Source organism: Lissotriton helveticus, chromosome 3_1, assembly GCF_964261635.1.
Source record: "Lissotriton helveticus chromosome 3_1, aLisHel1.1, whole genome shotgun sequence".
In the NCBI taxonomy this organism is placed as follows: domain Eukaryota; kingdom Metazoa; phylum Chordata; class Amphibia; order Caudata; family Salamandridae; genus Lissotriton; species Lissotriton helveticus.
In genome coordinates this window covers 1214580563-1214601111 of record NC_136061.1, presented here as the reverse complement: position 1 = coordinate 1214601111, position 20549 = coordinate 1214580563, and positions in this window count along the sequence as shown.

The window sequence follows — 20549 nt, the reverse complement described above, 5'->3', positions numbered from 1 at the left end:
TACGTTAATGCAGGTTTTCCTCCACCCCCACCAGCAGATCAGCTCCAGCAACTCCAGCAGCAGCCCGTAAAAGATGACGTAGGTCCCGGGGCAGTGGGAGGGGTGCCTACTGTAGATGCAGCCATTCCATTTTGTGTATATGATCCAGAACCAGGAAAGGGTTCCATGGTCGTGATTTCACGTAGACTAAGACAAGCTGTTGCATATCTAGAGACATTACCAGACATGGAAGATCACCTAGATAGCATGTATCGTTTTATTAGAACGGGGGAGGGACCAGATAGTATAGCACAAGCCATGGCACAAAGAAAGGTAGGGGTTAAGAATCATATCATACGTTTTATTATTAACTGCCTGATCAGGGAACAAGACGAAGGAGACGGAGATGTAAAGCCAGGTTTGATAGAATGGAGTGATCACATAGATGCCGGTAGACATGAGAAACAGGGACAGATAGATGCCATGTACAAGAAAATACGAAAGGAAATAATAGAAAGGCACAGAAAAGAGTCTGACGAGAAGGGCGAGTCATCAGCGGAAGAGGTAGAGGATCGTCAGGATCCGAAAGGCAAGATTAATTATGTAGGAAAAGCGCGACAGTTTGACAGACCCAAGTGCCTTGATTACTGTAAACAAGGGCCAGCTATAAAAGAAAGATATTCCCTTGAAGCTCTATTCCAGGCTACTGAAAAAGCACTGAAACAATGGATAGGGAGTGAGAGACCTCCCACACAACACGAAATAGAGTTGGCCCGGTCAGCCACCCAGTGGGTGTCCAATGCCAATATATATAGCAGTGATATAGTGGCTCAGACTTTCTTAAGCCTTCCACCGAACGAACAGCGTTTGGCTGGTATTTACATTGTTCAACACTTGATAACGTTGTATAAAAGTCAGCATTCTGATCCTGGTCACTTGCATAAAATACTTGACGACATTCTACTAGATAGATGGACAGGTTTAGGTACTGAATTAATTAATGTAATCCTGGATCAACGACATAAGTACATAGATTCTCTGACTACATACATGCCTCCAGTCTTACACCATGACAGACATAACGTACACATAGACAGACAGAACCCCCTACGAGAGGTTCATCCCGTTAAGAATGCGGCCAATGAGTTACAACGAGTGTATGTTTACACCCCCTTAATGAAACTAGAGATTTTAGAAATGAAAAAGATGTTGCCTTGCCATGATAAAGACCCGGGGGGGTTTCACCGTGAATTAAAAGACATCCTCCGCATAGGAGATTATACGTACGCTGACATTCTGAAGCTATTAAAAGTACTGTTACCTGCAGGGATTTATGAAAAGCTCAAGGAAAAAGACTGGGAAGTGGGTGATAAAAAGTTAAGTTGGGAAGCATTGGAAACAGAAGAGAAAGGCAGGGCCCCAGGAGTTGGTCTTGGAGAAAGAGCTAGAGAACTACCTGAATTTCTGATACAAGTTTTGCCAAGATTATTGATTACTAAAAAGGAAGACTGGGATGCTATTTCAGCCTGTAAACAAAAGCAAGACGAGGACACTAGTGATTTCTATTCTAGATTTGAGAAATGCTTTACTATTAATAGTGGCCTTAAGCCAGGTAGCGAGTCATTTCCACACCTTTTTGTGAGCAAATTAGTTGAGAATTCCTTACCCCAGATCAAGAATAGAGTACTGAAGGTTGAGAGTACCTGGCAAGCAAACAGTCCTTCACAAATGTTACAGATGCTACAGTATCACCAGAACAGAATTAGGGAAGAGCAGGATCATGAAAAGAGACGCATGAAAGAGACCAAAATGAAGGTGCTGGTTGCCCAAACGGTACCGGCAAATTCGAACAAAAATAACATGACACCAGTTAAAGGGAACTGTAATTATTGCAAACAGCCAGGTCACTTTCTAAAGGACTGCACTGTCTTGAAACACAATATAGCTACAGGCAAGACAAAAGAGCGACAGTACACTCCTAGACAGAATAACACGCAACAGAACACGCAACAGACAGTAGCGAATTATCCTCCACCACCGCCTGTTAATACCACACCACAAATGTATCAGTACACACAGTCTGACTATCCAGAATATCAACAGTTCTCATGAAACAGCCTCGAGAGGGAAGTAGGCTTGCCCCTTATTGAGGTTCCTGTAGATCAAGAGGGTCCGTATGTACATAGTCGTGTTCTAGGTCAGGATCGAAAGTTTCTGATTGACACAGGGGCGAGCAGAACTACCATCAGTCATGACGAGGTTCCAGGGGCACCTCTCTCAGGCTCACAGAATGTTTCCCTGGGATTTTCAGGAAAGCCTATTGTTAATGAAGTATCAAAACCAGTTTCCCTAGGGGTTGGTCCACTGTCACGTACCACTGACCTGTTACTTACTAAGTCATGTCCAGAAAACTTACTTGGTATGAAGACATTAAAAGATCTAGGAGCAGTTATCTGCTGTTCTCCAGAAGGAGTACGACTGTTCTTACGTGATTTTAAGGGACATTATGTACTGACTGATTTTGACCACAGACTCAAGAACGTGCCACAGATCCTGTGGGCACAAGGACCGACTGACGTAGGTTGCATGGACATAACGCCACACCATGTCACACTCAAAGCAGGAGTAGTACTTCCACGTATTAGACAATACAAGTTACCACCTGACGCCGAAACAGCCTTATTGAAATTAGTTGACGAACTTATTGCACGAGGAGTAGTGGTAGAGACAGTCTCAAATGTATGTAACTCGCCTGTCATTCCTATCTTTAAAAGATCTGATCCTAGTGTACTGCCAGTGTACCGATTGATTATTGACCTGCGAGAATTGAACAAATGTGTAGTACCACAATATCCAGTGGTGCCAGACATTTCTTCATTATTGACTGCTATTGATTCAGAGGCTACTTACTTTACTGTTATCGATTTGAAAAATGCTTTCTTTAGTGTTCCCATTCATCCCGACAGCCAGTACCTGTTCGGATTTTCATTGAAAGGTCGTAGCTTTGTCTTTACAAGAGCTCCACAAGGTTTTACAGAAAGCCCTAGTATTTACAGTCAAGCATTAAAAAGACAGCTAGACAGTGTTCACATGCCTACTGACACTGCCCTACTCCAGTACGTAGATGACATCCTAATTACAGCACGTTCAGAAATAAAATGCGAAAATGCATCACTGACAGTATTACATTTTCTGGCAGATAAGGGACACAAAGTGTCCCCTTCGAAGTTGCAATTCTGTGAAAAGCAAGTGGTGTATCTTGGACACTTGCTTTCCAAAGAGGGGAGGCAGCTAACACAGGCACGTATACAGCTCATTGCTAACCTTTCACAGCCCAAGACACAAAAGGAAGTACGTGCCTTTATTGGCCTCACTTCATACTGTAGGCAATGGATTCCCCAGTATGCCTTTCTAGCCAAACTACTCATACAGTTAACTACACAGGAGGCAGGGGGGACTGTCCTCCCTTGGACACAAGAACACACCTTGGCATTCGAGGAATTACAAAGAGCTTTATGTCAAGCGCCAGTTTTAGCGACTCCATGTTACAGCAAACCTTTTTTGCTTTTCGTAACTGAAAGAGAAGGAACAGCGTTATCTGTTCTCACACAAGATCAAGCAGGAAAACACAAGCCGTGTGCTTATTTTTCCAGTACACCAGACCCTGTGGCCCAGGCTCTGCCTGCGTGCCTGAAATCAGTTGCAGCAACAGCCCTAGCCATAAGACAAAGTGATTCAATAGTATTGGGTCACCCTCTGACAGTACAGGTACCACATGCAGTAGAGGTTCTCTTAAACAGAACACAGACACAACACTTGACTGTAGCAAGACTGACAGGATATGAACTGACATTATTTCAGCCACACATAGAGATCAGACGTTGTAACATTCTGAATCCTGCAACACTTTTGCCCTCAAGTACAGTAAATGCACCACCACATGACTGTGTGGAAATAATGAATATAGTGACGAAACCAAGACAAGACCTGACAGATATTGCACTTCCAGAACCAGACTTAACGCTCTACGTAGATGGATCATGCATGAGAACGAGTGCAGGAGAGTTAGTAGCAGCCTATGCTGTGACCACTGCTACAGAGGTCATAGAGACACAGAAAATAGACACATTGTCAGCACAAGCAGCAGAGCTCATCACTCTGACACAAGCCTGCATAAGAGCTAAGCACTTGAAAGTAAACATTTATACTGATTCACAATATGCCTTTGGCGTTGTTCATGATTTCGGGGTCTTATGGAGGGAGAGAGGTTTCCTGACCTCTCATGGGACCAAGATTCAGCATGGCCAGCTCATTCAAGCCCTGTTAGAAGCCATACATTTACCTACAGCCATTTCTATCCTGAAGTGCAAAGCTCACACCAAAGTTACAGACACCATTTCCCAGGGTAATGACCTGGCAGACCGAACAGCTAAACTTACAGCACAGACACCAACAGACACGACAAAGACAGAGGTACTATTACTGACAACAAGTATGACAGTCAGGGATCCCACACAAGATGTACTTGACATACAGACACATGCCACCACAGATGAGATAAAGAAATGGACTGAACAAGGAGGGGTCCAGACTGACCAAGGTTGGATGACTAAGGGAAAAAGCTCATGGTTTCTCCCAGATTCCATGGTACAAGTAACCATAAATACAGCCCATAGTCCAGCACACTTAGGAGAAAAAGCAATGTTAGACAGCTTACAGAATATCTGGTTTAACAAGCACCTGCGTGCCGCAGCGAAACAGAAAGTGCGAACATGTATGATCTGTTGCCAGTTCAATCCAGGTAAAGGCATCCCGGTGGAACAAGGCGGATTTCATCCTCCTGACCACCCTTTTGAGGTTCTCCAGATGGATTATATCCAAATGGACAGATGTAGAGGTTATAAGTATGTCTTGGTAGTAGTGTGTGCACTATCTAGATGGAAAGAAGCTTATCCAGTTCCAGATTATACTGCTGTAACAACAGCCAGACAGTTAGTGCGCGAGTACTTCCCCAGGTATGGATTACCTCGGGTGATCTATTCAGACAACGGCCAGCCATTCTCTTCTGAATTAATGAAACAAGTGTCTCTTCTGTTAGGTTATACATGGAAGTTCCATTGTGTCCGACACCCAGAAGCAGCAGGCCTTGTAGAAAGACATAATCAGACCCTCAAGACAAAATTAGCAAAGGTCTGTGCAGAAAAAGGCGTGGATTGGATGGTAGCCTTGCCGGTTGCCCTCTTTTACATGCGTATGGTAGCACATTCCAGAACAGGCCTATCTCCGTATGAAGTGGTTTTCGGTAGACCGCCAAATATGTGGGGTACGCCTATGCCCAGAAAGATAACTGATGTTGACAGTAACATGCTGACAGATTACCTGGCTTCCTTGATGTCTGCACTACTCTCTTGTCGTTCACAGGTTGCTGCCGCCTTCCCTGACAACACCCAGGTCAAGGAACACGCCATAGTCCCAGGGGACTTTGTGTGCATCCGGAATTTTGATCGTTCCAGCCCCCTCGAGCCGCGCTGGAAGACCCCGAAATTGGTGCTTCTTACCACGAGGACCGCGCTGAAAGTGGAGGGACGCAAGGGCTGGATCCATGCCCATCACGTTAAGCGGTATTTTGGACAATGTGGAACATTTGCAAAGAACATTGACTTTAATGACAATACAGACTTTGTGCCGCCTTTGCTTGAAAAGACCCCTCAGCAAGAGTATAGGTCTAAATTAAGATCTAGTAAGTCAGACGTAGTTTAATTGTTTAAGCCCACCCGGTGGTGAATCGGTTAGACTAGTTTCTGACATGTATAAGATCACATATGAGAATAGCAAGAAGAGAGAAAAATACTGCAAGATATTACGCAGTAGACGTATTGTTACCTTGATCATTCTTTTTATTCTGTGCATTGTTATAATTGGTGTTAGTTTATTGCTACATGTTTTCTTTCCCATTTCCTCACATATACATTCATCCAGTATGCATACATTTAGTGACCTGCCACCTCATGAATTGTCATATCGACTTGCCTTGCGTAACGATACTTTTATTCAAATGTTACACCATTCTCACCAGACCAGCAATGCAACTGATTGCTGTGTATGTGGCCAACTACCCCCTTATCAGAAAACAAAGGGAGTTCTGCCGAAATATTTTCTCAAATTTTCGGAAAAAAACGCCCATTGGATAACATGGCAAATCGCACCTCCACACAAAACATGCTTTTTCCACCACTTCCACAGCTCAGATCCTTTTCAAATTTGGCATCACAGTAGTCCAAGCGATGCCCTACATCCTCACCAAAAAGCAACCAAATCCCTCCACTGGAACGGGTACGAATTTCCGCTCAAAAACACGCCCCCCGCAAACGCCAAACAACGCCAAAATCCCTCAACACCTTGTTAAACAGCATGTTAAAACAAATACTGCCTTCTCAATACAAGATATCAACTCTTTGGCAGCTGAAGCACAATCTTTCCCCAATGACTGCAGTACATGGGAAAGTCATGAACTCATCTCTCCACGTTATCACATAACACGTACGCACATCTTCAAAACGTTTTCTCCAAGCACTTGAAAGAGATCCAGCTCTCTCCTGCCTAACGTAATGACAACATACTCTGCACAAACCATGACCACATGGCGCTATTCACAAGCCATATTTACAAGAAACTCAACAAGTTATAATTATGACATGCTCTTCATAAACCATATTTACGAGGAGCTATTTACAAGGAACTTCACTCTCAGACGGACTTTCCTCTTCAAAACATCACGCCATACCTATTTCATTTGCGGTCAGACAGCCTATGTACATCTGCCCTTAGACTGGGGTGGGACTTGTTATATAGCAGACTGAAACAGCGTGGGAGCAATATACAGATTTCAACAAAGGTTTCTTTTTCTTTGTTGGCCCCGTCCAAAACAGTAAACTGATACGCAAGTAAACAAGAACCCTGGAAGCAGTTGTAAATGTGACTGCATCTGCCCTGGCGAACTTGACCCAGGAGCAGTCTGCCATGATACTGTCTCTGTCTGCAGTGTGGCCTGGCGATTTGCGGCCTGTGTGCAACTGCATGTGTGCCACATCCAAGTATACAAAGGGTTAAGGACGAGCAAATGATGCTGTATGATCAACTATACGGTCTCATGAATATAGATGTATCCTAAAGGGTTACGTAGGGGACAAGGAGGGAATGAGGAAAAATATATTTTGCCTGACCAAGATGCCCCCTACGTGCACCCTATGTCATGTGCATGTCACCCATGCATTTCCTTGTAGTGGCCTGAATCACTAGGCCTCTGCAAACATGTCCAGTCATCAAAGTCTCCCAAACGTTAAGCTTAATGAGGGCCCATGTATTTGCATTTTGCATTGTGCACTTTTAAATAAATATCGTACTGAACCTTTTTTTTGTGGTTGAGCCTGAAACCACTTTCTGAAATATTGTTTTCATGACTCCTGGCACACTGAAAACTGCAGTCACGTCAGCAAGAAGCCTGCCAAGACAGTATTATGAATAACAGTTATCTGTTTGCTGTACAGAGTGGCATCCCTGCCCGGTGAGGAAAAGCAAACAGAACCCATCCGCGATAGATAAGGCCTAGCCCTCTGTCTCAGCCCCCATGCAATGAACGGAGAAATATATGCTTTTTCTGATTCTTAGTGGTGAACAACCTTTTGCTTCAGACAATACATCCCCTATCATATCAGATTGTACAAGATGTGCTTTTCGCCCTGACAAAAGAGATTTCTCTGCTAGGCTGAAAGTCAGCTCTCCTCCCAGTTACACGTCAATTGCACGCCATGCTCAAGTTGCACAATTAGGGCAGAGTTCCAGCTGGTCATGCAAACTCCTCCTCTAAGTACCCACCCACCTATGACACCTACCTATCACCTACCTATGACTCATCAAGTGTACACCCTCATGCACCCTCATACACGCCCAGATGCTCTTATCTCTTTCTTTCTTGCTCTGCCTGGAGCGCTCCTCCCTATGTACAAGGAGTAAAATGTATATATTCTGTTCATTGTTATTAAATGTTAGAAGACCCTTCCTGAACCTCTGTGGTGATGGAACTGATTCTCCCTTTGACTCGAGTTATTGGAATAAAGCCCATTTTAACTCAGATACCACGGACTCTGCTTCTCACTTGATGCATGATAATTGTTAATGCCTAGAAATTAAGCCAGGGTAATATTTTATTTACCACAAACCTGGGAATGCTTCAGAATCCTATGCCTCCCCAGGGGAGGCATATTAATGGTTCAACAAGGAGAAATACTTTTATTTCTCCTTGTTTTTTCTCTTTCTATGAGTGCTGCATTCTCCAGCACACATAGAAGGAGCAAAATGCCATTAATGACTGTTGTTCAGCAGGAAGGTACACCTTCCTGCACAACAACAATCATCCCTGCAACACAGGCACCCTTGCACCATGGTGCTAGGATGTCTGGGTCGGCACACGTCTGCTGTTTGTGTGCTGGATCAGGGGAAGACAGGAAATCGTTGTCTCTTGTAGTAACAGTGCATTCATGCCTTTTTATTCTGAGCACAGCAGCACAGCAGGAAGACTTGCTGTACTTGCAGAGGGATGTATTATGTAACCCTGAGCAGAGCTCGGATAGTTTCACTCTGTGGAATTCGTCACAGTTGTTGAGAAACTCTGAGTAATTATGTGGAGGTTCGCGAGTCAGCGGAGTTTCTAATGAACAATTCAAGACACTTTAGATTTGTGTGTTGTACAATGCACAACAGTACTTTAGATTCAGTTTCACTCAGCCTCTAGGTGGCAGGGCACCCTCACAACTGGTAATAAATTATATATCTGTGCCTACCTGCCCTGATGCCAACCCTCACTCTCAAGATGTAGCTCCTCACAGATAGAGCACCAGTAATAAAAGTTAACATCTACCTTTAAAACAGCAGGTGCTGGCTGCTTTAGAGAGGCACAAGCAGAGACTAAAGCCAGTGCCCACAAAGCTCCCACACCACCTCAGCGCCAGCCTACCATGTCATGCTGTTCTATGAGGTGATGTTTCCTCTCTTCAGGTTGCGGTGTAGGTTGGTGTGATAGTGATACATTTCGGGCGTGGTGAGACAGCGTGACGAGTCACAAGACTTCCCATAAGACAGATGGTGACCATAGCGTAGCATGATGGTGTGGGCTCACTGGAAGTCACTATGGCTCTGCCAGAGTTAAAGACGGCGACTTTGGGGGTTACAAGAAATGGTGGAGAAAGGAGAAGCTGTAGGAAAGGCTGACCGGTGGCGGCAAGCTTAAGAAGGTAAACACAGCTAAACAGCACATGGAAGAATCATAACTCTGGGAAGGAAGAAGAATGATTAGCAACAATGGGGCAACCTGAGAAGTGGCTAGTTAATGAGTATATATGAGCAGAAGAAAGTGGGGTGCACTTTGGTAAACTCTGCTCTGCCGGTCGTAGGTGGAGTTTACTTTTTGTACTGAACTCCGTGCTTAAAGCGGAGCGCAGAGTGTCTAAAACTCAGGAAACACCGCCGGCAGGGTAGAGTTCAATGCCCACCCTTAGTATTATATTTATGAATACAAAGAATATCACATTACTTGTGAGTATATTATAATGTATAAACTTTAGTCCAATGAGTCAGGGTCAGATAAAGTTCAATTCAGTTTCTTGTTAGAAATCTTCATGTAACAGAGTGACATCGGAAGGTACAGCCAACACGTTTTTCGTCACTCGCGTTATTTAGAAACTTTCTATAAGTCATATCTCCTCCAGCAGGGGAAACTAGCAATTTTTGGCCAACCAGTGATTCAACATTGGTGGCAGTGGCTTCCATGGGGATCCCAATCTCGGTCTGTTCTCAAGGCAGAAAGGTAGAAAAAGTTTCTAAGTCTCACTTCTTGCAGTCAAGGGGCAGGAGGTCTACACTCTAACGCCAGGAAAGGGACTAGGACTTAGGGGACAATCTGGGGGTTAGGACTCACTCCAGCAATGGTCAGCAGCAAGGTCCAGGGCAGGTTCAGCTGGGCAGTTGAAGTAATAGAGGACTCCAGAAGCTTGTAGTGTTCCTTTAGCTCTAAGGAGGTCAGTCAAATTACCCTGGCAGTCACCTTGGCTTCCTGGGTTCAAAGAAAACAGGTATACTCTTCTTTCAGGTTTTTTAGACAGTAGGGCAATCATTCTTTGGAGTCTTCAAACAAATTCGGGGGATTTTCACTGCTAGAACTTGTACAATACTAAATAAATGTGTGCCAACATTTAAAGACCATGCAACCTACCCAATGTGCATTTAAGGCTTAATGTAGGAGTGACTTGTAAGTGTTAAAAGGAAGGTATAGGACTGGCAAAAGGTTTGTTTTGCCAGGTCGAAATGGCACATCAAAGCTGCAATGGTAGGCCAGGTTTTACAATACTTCTTTAGAGGGTGTCACAATTAATGCTGCAGGCCTCCTAGTAGCATATAATATACTAGCCCTAGGTACATGTGGTACCACATACTAGGGACTTACAAGTAAATTAAATGTGTCAAATAGGGATGTGCCAATTTTAGCATGTTTAGATAGGAGAAAACAAGCACTTTATCAATTTATCAGTAGTTATCAGGAGTCAAGGGCACTGAGTCCATTGGACAGCAAAGACGGGTTCAGCAAAAGAAGGCAAAAATCTGGGTGAATACCACAAAGGTCATTTCCAACAATGAGACTGTGAATTAAAGCTTACTGAAGTCTACAGAAGAGAGGTCTTCAGAGTGTCACAATCTCCCCTGCTCTTCCCTTGACACTACTTTCCTCTGCAGCCTGTCTGTGAGACACTTACTCCCTTTTCTCCCCACGTTTTTCTGAAATCCTCTGTCTGTGTATTTGACACCTCATCGCTTTCTTTCTCCACACCCTCTTTTCATGCTCTACTTCTCAACATATTTCCTTGCCTCTCGTTCACATAACCATCCCCCAACACACATTTGCCTGTGGGCACTTCATATTCTTTTACTTTCCACAGTTCAATACTTCATCAGCTTTGTACCTCTTTCACACAGTTTGCATCTACTCACCATTACCACGAACTAAAGAGGGGCCAGGAACTGGATAAGCATGTGTTGTGAACACCTTGATGTCCCACTGACACCCACTGTGAGAGCCTCACACTACTGCCTTAAGCACTTATACACTATCTGAGCTTCACATACATACACCTGTGATTACTCAGTTAATTCTAATAATTCGCTGCATGAAAAAAAGTAACAGAAAGAAGCATCCTGGAAAAAAGCATAAAAACTAAATTAAGTTAAACATGTGAGATGTAAATAGGAGCTAATACACTGACATGGATTAGTTTAATGGTTTCTACATTCATTTTTAAGATGTCATGTTGGGAAATCGATTAGTGTGTTTCTTGTGAAAGGCCAGGACGAGACGTGTTGCAAAATCAGTTTTTAATTAGTGCAGAGTGTGTGACGTGGAGAAACACTGCCCCATTTAAAGGCTTGATTGTAATATACTCCAAAACATTTAAAGTAAAAAACAGAGACTAATGGGATAATTTACCTGACCTAGGGCCAGATTATCCGATAACATTATCGGCGGTTTAGCGGCAGGAAACTGCTTCAATGGGAATTCACAAGGGCATATTATCAAGCCCCTTATCGCCGCTTTAGCGGCACTTTCCTGCGGCTAAATCGGCGATAATGTTATCGCCGTTCTTGATAATATGGCCCCTGGTGGGCCAGCTGGCCAACCACCAGGCTCTAAACGACTCTGAGTTACTTGAAAAACATTATAAATACTTTGTAAAGCATTTATGGTATAGATGCAGCCCCACGTTGCTTCACAGAACCTCTTTACACTGATATGTTTCTGGCATGGAACCTTCTTTCGTATACAAAGAAAGAATTATGCTACAACGTTGAGAGATAAACTGTTATGGGAATCAGGATCTAATTTAAATTTTGGCAGTGCCACCCGCCAAGTTTAGAAATGACCTCCAAGCTGGCAGTCATTTCTAAAGCATTGGCATGAATCACCTTCACAGCAGTTCATGTCAGTGCTGCATAAAGTTTGGTGCACAGTTCCGTCAACATGACGGTGCAATGCACCAAGCTGTTTTCCTATTTTTAAAAAAAAGAAAATCCAGAAGCAGGATTTTTTTTTTAAAACAAAAAAGAACCTGCTCTCCTCGAGATGGGAGTCATCTCCCATGGTGAGGGGAGCATTTACTAGTTTTCAGTGACCGTTATGGCAGGACTTTTCCTTAGCAGTGATGGGCAGTGGAAAGTTGCCTCTAATTCCATCTATCTAAATTACATGGGTGGAATTAGAGGTCTGCTTCTGACGTCCTTCATTCCTTGGGCCATTGGGGAGGTTTTATCACAGAAGAGACGGTATTCTCTCACCATGATTAAACCTAAGGTCCGCCCGCATATAAATTTGGTGGGCGGACTATTATCTTGGCAACATAGATAGTCAATTGTTGTTAACGCTGAGTATCTATACCTCCAAGATATAAATCTGCCTCTCCATGACAATATTAGTATGGTGTCCACAGACCTCACCCACGTTTAAATGAATACCTTTCAGACACTGCTTAGCTTATGTCAGTTAGCTTTGGGTAACTCAAGAGTGACGTGCACTGCCAGACACTTCTGTGGGCTCTAGCATTTGATTGGGTGGAGGTTCTATTTGTAATACATGAGGTGTGTCAGTGGAGCTGTCTGAAGTCCCACTACTAGGGCCTGACTGGGAACCCAAAGTAGCCCTAGTATTTTTTTCAGAGAGCCCCTGGAGGGGTGAGGGTGGTCTGCAAGTACAAAGCACTGCTGCTTTTGTTGCCTATCATGAATCAGGTGTCACTGTTGAAGTAAATGTAAGCGGGCAGCAGTCAGTAGCTCGAAATCCCATCCCTAGAAGTCATGCATGGATTTTACTATGGAACTAGAACTCCTGTGTTTATAGGCCGTGGGTGCCCACAAAAAGACACCAAAATATAGGCAAGGTGGCCACCTATAGAGGTATACCCGTACAAATGTACAAAACAGCGGATGGCCATTTAATAACAGAAGATAGCATAGATGTATGTATGAAGATGAAGTGTCTAATGACTTGTCTATAGATGCAATAAGTGGATGCACGACCAAGATCATGAATATATATAGATAAATGGCATAGTTAGAGTCGAGGTTTTGTTAGAATTATGTTACAGGGGAAGATATTTGTCTCTGAATATACATGTGAGACTGAGAAATGTTGTTTATAACTGTTATGTGATACAAAGAATTATTGACACACGATATTTGAACATCCTGTACTGTATGTCTTAAAACGAATAAAATATATATATATATAGTTTTTTTTAATCCCATCCCAGCTTTGACTGCCTGCTCACTAGCCATGGGTTCCATGTGGCCCTTTTTGTCACAGGAGGTAATATGGTTTTCGCTGCTTGTTGCAATTGTCTGTCAATGATGATAAAAGATTTAAACAGAGCAGGTGGATTATCAGAGCAGTCCTGAGCAGCTGCTTCATCATTACTTTTGACAACTCAAACTAATTCATGCATTTGCAATTAATAATTCACACACTCAGTGTCTGCAGCACAGTCCCAGACTCTTCAAAGACAGCAAACACAGCCTCACACAATAAACACAAAAATACATAATTGATGATGCATATCTGGCTTTCAATTAGGTAATGGAGAGTGCTGTGTATAGACACTGTTTTAGGATGGAGAGAATTAGCAGGAAATTGGATCATGTGCTATTGACTTTGCTGCCTGGGAGAACTAAGACTAAGGGCTTCATTACGATGTCAGGCAGAGTTTCCTCCGTCCGATATCGTCTAGGTCAAGGGACTGACCGACACACGGTCGGCGGTCCATACCGACTAATTAGGATGCGACTGAACACTGTTTGGTCGCATTCCTATGCTTTAAATTGGGAGCATATATTCCGGTTTGAATGCATGCTCCCATTGTAAAATAGGAGGTGCAGTTCATCCCTGCAGTCCATGGCGAGCACCTGAAAGTGCCTGCCACGGGGTGCAGGGATCAACAGGAGGGCACTGTAGGTGCCCTCCTCGGCCTCCAACTGGAGGCCGTGCACCCAAGGCAGCCCTGCAGGGGGCCCTCAAAGTCGAGTTCCAACAGTCTTCCTGTGTCAGAAAGACCAGCATGGAAAGGCTGCCAAAACCTGACATCGTAATCACAGGGGTAGAAAGAGCGACTGGCTTACTGGCTGCATTCCGACTGACGGACGAGCTCTCTGAGCCAATCAGAAGCGAGTGAGAATGACCATTTGGATTCCTTTCCATCATAAAGAAGCAGTCCGAAAGGAATCTGACGACATATTATGCTGCAATTGGAAAGGCTCCAACTGACGGTCGGAACCAAGTCACAAGAAAGAAGGTTGAAAAATGAAGAAAAAGGGGCGGGGTAGAAACACCCTGACTCCCTAGGCCTGCTCAGAGTGTCCCACAGGGACCCCCAGGGCCGAAAAAAGCATTTTGTTTGTAATTTTTCTGCAGGATTCGTATACCGTGCGAGCTTCCTACAGGAAGTTTTTTTTTAAATGAAGTGTGGGCTCCCGTGCTTTGTTAAAATGCCCCAGGGTGGGCCAGGGGCTGGGGGCAATTAACAAATTATATGCCGGGTCCCCCAGGCCCCTGCAGCCCGCGTGGACCGCCACCGTCTCCCTGAGTCTTATTAAAAAAATTGCATGTGGGGCTCCTTCCCCTTCACACTGCCCCGGGCACTAATTTAGAAAAGCTGAGGGTCGTTGTGGACCCCTGGCCCCGGGGACCACCACCTCCCCAGGGCATCAAACATATGTAGGAGGGGGGCCACGTGGCCCCCCTCCTGGAGCCCTCTATGGCTGTGGGGACCGCCAACCCCCAGGGTCCGCACCAGCAATGTCCCGGGGTGCCCGCCCCAGGGCATTGCAGTTTGCTATGACTGGGCGAGAGTACTGTTACCCTCCCTGCCATTGCAAACTTCTGCTTCGCTTCATGGAAGCGAGAGCAGGAAACCTGCTCCCGCTTACATGAAGCAAAGCAGAATTGCTTTTGGGCAAAGGGAGCCACATGTTAGGAGCTCCCTTTGTTCAAGAGCAATGCTGGCTCCCCCAGGAGGCGAGGAGCTGGCAGGAACCACAAGGGCATTGGGGCTCTCTCTGTGGTCCCAACATGAGACCATGCCCCGGGGATGGGGTCCCAGGGCGGATACCAAGTAATGAAAGTGAGGGTTGTTTTTTTTAATTGTCTCATTTTTGGAGTCGCGACCCCATTGCGGATCTCAGAGCACCCCCCGCAGTATGTAAGGTTGCGTTGGATTAGCGAATCCATCGCAAATATATAATTTCATAGTATATAATTTAGAAGGTAGTGTTGCATTTGTGAACTTTTTTATAGAGTTAGTGACATTTAAGCTAACATTTACATTAAATTTGAAAGTTTGTAATAATATATAAAAAAAAGTTAAACTTGAAAAGTGTATTGTGCTGTAGTACATTGAATCTGTGCTTTTGTGTTAGGATTCGCAACAGGTTTGCGAATCCACAAGAAATTAAAAAAGAGCAAATGGGGGTGGGGTCGCACACTACTCACACACCGGCGGTGTCGCCCCTAAGGACTCTGGTCAATGTAGTAAAGTGTTCGCGATGCATCATCTTTTGATCTTCTGCTATCTTCGCTGTCTTCGCCATCCCTGGACACGTGTTTCGGGGTATTACCGCTCATCAGCAGGGATAGGCCGTGTACTGGGGTTGCCGATGGCTGCCAATATCTGCCAGGTATAGTACCACTCAGGCGCATAGGTGCGGGATCCCAGGCTCGTCAGCACGCTGCTCAAGGGAGCTTTAAAGTTACAAATGGGGGTGGGGTCGCACACTACTCACACACCGGCGGTGTCGCCCCTAAGGACTCTGGTCAATGTAGATAAGTGTTCGCGATGCATCATCTTTTGATCTTCTGCTATCTTCGCTGTCTTCGCCATCCCTGGACACGTGTTTCGGGGTATTACCCCTCATCAGCAGGGATAGGCCGTGTACTGGGGTTGCCGATGGCTGCCAATATCTGCCAGGTATAGTACCACTCAGGCGCGTAGGTGCGGGATCCCAGGCTCGTCAGCCCGCTGCTCAAGGGAGCTTTAAAGTTACAAATGGGGGTGGGGTCGCACACTACTCACACACCGGCGGTGTCGCCCCTAAGGACTCTGGTCAATGTAGTAAAGTGTTCGCGATGCATCATCTTTTGATCTTCTGCTATCTTCGCTGTCTTCGCCATCCCTGGACACGTGTTTCGGGGTATTACCCCTCATCAGCAGGGATAGGCCGTGTACTGGGGTTGCCGATGGCTGCCAATATCTGCCAGGTATAGTACCACTCAGGCGCGTAGGTACGGGATCCCAGGCTCGTCGGCCCGCTGCTCAAGGGAGCTTTAAAGTTACAAATGGGGGTGGGGTCGCACACTACTCACACACCGGCGGTGTCGCCCCTAAGGACTCTGGTCAATGTAGTAAAGTGTTCGCGATGCATCATCTTTTGATCTTCTGCTATCTTCGCTGTCTTCGCCATCCCTGGACACGTGTTTCGGGGTATTACCCCTCATCAGCAGGGATAGGCCGTGTACTGGGGTTGCCGATGGCTGCCAATATCTGCCAGGTATAGTACCACTCAGGCGCGTAGGTGCGGGATCCCAGGCTCGTCAGCCCGCTGCTCAAGGGAGCTTTAAAGTTACAAATGGGGGTGGGGTCGCACACTACTCACACACCGGTGGTGTCGCCCCTAAGGACTCTGGTCAATGTAGTAAAGTGTTCGCGATGCATCATCTTTTGATCTTCTGCTATCTTCGCTGTCTTCGCCATCCCTGGACACGTGTTTCGGGGTATTACCCCTCATCAGCAGGGATAGGCCGTGTACTGGGGTTGCCGATGGCTGCCAATATCTGCCAGGTATAGTACCACTTAGGCGCGTAGGTGCGGGATCACAGGCTCGTCAGCCCGCTGCTCAAGGAAGCTTTAAAGTTACAAATGGGGGTGGGGTCGCACACTACTCACACACCGGCGGTGTCGCCCCTAAGGACTCTGGTCAATGTAGTAAAGTGTTCGCGATGCATCATCTTTTGATCTTCTGCTATCTTCGCTGTCTTCGCCATCCCTGGACACGTGTTTTGGGGTATTACCCCTCATCAGCAGGGATAGGCCGTGTACTGGGGTTGCCGATGGCTGCCAATATCTGCCAGGTATAGTACCACTCAGGCACGTAGGTGCGGGATCCCAGGCTCGTCAGCCCGCTGCTCAAGGGAGCTTTAAAGTTACAAATGGGGGTGGGGTCGCAAACTACTCACACACCGGCGGTGTCGCCCCTAAGGACTCTGGTCAATGTAGTAAAGTGTTCGCGATGCATCATCTTTTGATCTTCTGCTATCTTCGCTGTCTTCGCCATCCCTGGACACGTGTTTCGGGGTATTACCCCTCATCAGCAGGGATAGGCCGTGTACTGGGGTTGCCGATGGCTGCCAATATCTGCCAGGTATAGTACCACTCAGGCGCGTAGGTGCGGGATCCCAGGCTCGTCAGCCCGCTGCTCAAGGGAGCTTTAAAGTTACAAATGGGGGTGGGGTCGCACACTACTCACACACCGGCGGTGTCGCCCCTAAGGACTCTGGTCAATGTAGTAAAGTGTTCGCGATGCATCATCTTTTGATCTTCTGCTATCTTCGCTGTCTTCGCCATCCCTGGAAAGTGTTTCGGGGTATTACCCCTCAACAGCAGGGATAGGCCGTGTACTGGGGTTGCCAATGGCTGCCAATATCTGCCAGGTATAGTACCAACCAGGCACGTAGGTGCGGGATCCCAGGCTCGTCAGCCCGCTGCTCAAGGGAGCTTTAAAGTTACAAATGGGGGTGGGGTCGCACACTACTCACACACCGGCGGTGTCGCCCCTAAGGACTCTGGTCAATGTCGTAAAGTGTTCGCGATGCATCATCTTTTGATCTTCTGCTATCTTCGCTGTCTTCGCCATCCCTGGACACGTGTTTCGGGGTATTACCCCTCATCAGCAGGGATAGGCCGTGTACTGGGGTTGCCGATGGCTGCCAATATCTGCCAGGTATAGTACCACTCAGGCGCGTAGGTGCGGGATCCCAGGCTCGTCAGCCCGCTGCTCAAGGGAGCCTTCAAAGTTACAAATGGGGGTGGGGTCGCACACTACTCACACACCGGCGGTGTCGCCCCTAAGGACTCTGGTCAATGTAGTAAAGTGTTCGCGATGCATTATCTTTTGATCTTCTGCTATCTTCGCTGTCTTCGCCATCCCTGGACACGTGTTTCGGGGTATTACCCCTCATCAGCAGGGATAGGCCGTGTACTGGGGTTGCCGATGGCTGCCAATATCTGCCAGGTATAGTACCACTCAGGCGCGTAGGTGCGGGATCCCAGGCTCATCAGCCCGCTGCTCAAGGGAGCTTTAAAGTTACAAATGGGGGTGGGGTCGCACACTACTCACACACCGGCGGTGTCGCCCCTAAGGACTCTGGTCAATGTAGTAAAGTGTTCGCGATGCATCATCTTTTGATCTTCTGCTATCTTCGCTGTCTTTGCCATCCCTGGACACGTGTTTCGGGGTATTACCCCTCATCAGCAGGGATAGGCCGTGTACTGGGGTTGCCGATGGCTGCCAATATCTGCCAGGTATAGTACCACTCAGGCGCGTAGGTGCGGGATCCCAGGCTCATCAGCCCGCTGCTCAAGGGAGCTTTAAAGTTACAAATGGGGGTGGGGTCGCTCACTACTCACACACCGGCGGTGTCGCCCCTAAGGACTCTGGTCAATGTAGTAAAGTGTTCGCGATGCATCATCTTTTGATCTTCTGCTATCTTCGCTGTCTTCGCCATCCCTGGACACGTGTTTCAGGGTATTACCCCTCATCAGCAGGGATAGGCCGTGTACTGGGGTTGCCGATGGCTGCCAATATCTGCCAGGTATAGTACCACTCAGGCGCGTAGGTGCGGGATCCCAGGCTCGTCAGCCCGCTGCTCAAGGGAGCTTTAAAGTTACAAATGGGGGTGGGGTCGCACACTACTCACACACCGGCGGTGTCGCCCCTAAGGACTCTGGTCAATGTAGTAAAGTGTTCGCGATGCATCATCTTTTGATCTTTTGCTATCTTCGCTGTCTTCGCCATCCCTGGACACGTGTTTCAGGGTATTACCCCTCATCAGCAGGGATAGGCCGTGTACTGGGGTTGCCGATGGCTGCCAATATCTGCCAGGTATAGTACCATTCAGACGCGTAGGTGCGGGATCCCAGGCTCGTCAGCCCGCTGCTCAAGGGAGCTTTAAAGTCACAAATGGGGGTGGGGTCGCACACTACTCACACACCGGCGGTGTCGCCCCTAAGGACTCTGGTCAATGTAGTAAAGTGTTCGCGATGCATCATCTTTTGATCTTCTGCTATCTTCGCTGTCTTCGCCATCCCTGGACACGTGTTTCGGGGTATTACCCCTCATCAGCAGGGATAGGCCGTGTACTGGGGTTGCCGATGGCTGCCAATATCTGCCAGGTATAGTACCACTCAGGCGCGTAGGTGCGGGATCCCAGGCTCGTCAGCCCGCTGCTCAAGGGAGCTTTAAAGTTACAAATGGGGGTGGGGTCGCACACTACTCACACACCGGCGGTGTCGCCCCTAAGGACTCTGGTCAATGTAGTAAAGTGTTCGCGATGCATCATCTTTTGATCTTCTGCTATCTTCGCTGTCTTCGCCATCCCTGGACACGTGTTTAGGGGTATTACCCCTCATCAGCAGGGATAGGCCGTGTACTGGGGTTGCCGATGGCTGCCAATATCTGCCAGGTATAGTACCACTCAGGCGCGTAGGTGTGGGATCCCAGGCTCGTCAGCCCGCTGCTCAAGGGAGCTTTAAAGTTACAAATGGGGGTGGGGTCGCACACTACTCACACACCGGCGGTGTCGCCCCTAAGGACTCTGGTCAATGTAGTAAAGTGTTCGCGATGCATCATCTTTTGATCTTCTGCTATCTTCGCTGTCTTCGCCATCCCTAAACACGTGTTTCGGGGTATTACCCCTCATCAGCAGGGATAGGCCGTGTACTGGGGTTGCCGATGGCTGCCAATATCTGCCAGGTATAGTACCACTCAGGCGCGTAGGAGCGGGATCCCAGGCTCGTCAGCCCGCTGCTCAAGGGAGCTTTAAAGTTACAAATGGGGGTGGGGTCGCACACTACTCACACACCGGCGGTGTCGCCCCTAAGGACTCTGGTCAATGTAGTAAAGTGTTCGCGATGCATCATCTTTTGATCTTCTGCTATCTTCGCTGTCTTCGCCATCCCTAAACACGTGTTTCGGGGTATTACCCCTCATCAGCAGGGATAGGCTGTGTACTGAGGTTGCCGATGGCTGCCAATATCTGCCAGGTATAGTACCACTCAGGCGCGTAGGAGCGGGATCCCAGGCTCGTCAGCCCGCTGCTCAAGGGAGCTTTAAAGTTACTAATGGGGGTGGGGTCGCACACTACTCACACACCGGCGGTGTCGCCCCTAAGGACTCTGGTCAATGTAGTAAAGTGTTCGCGATGCATC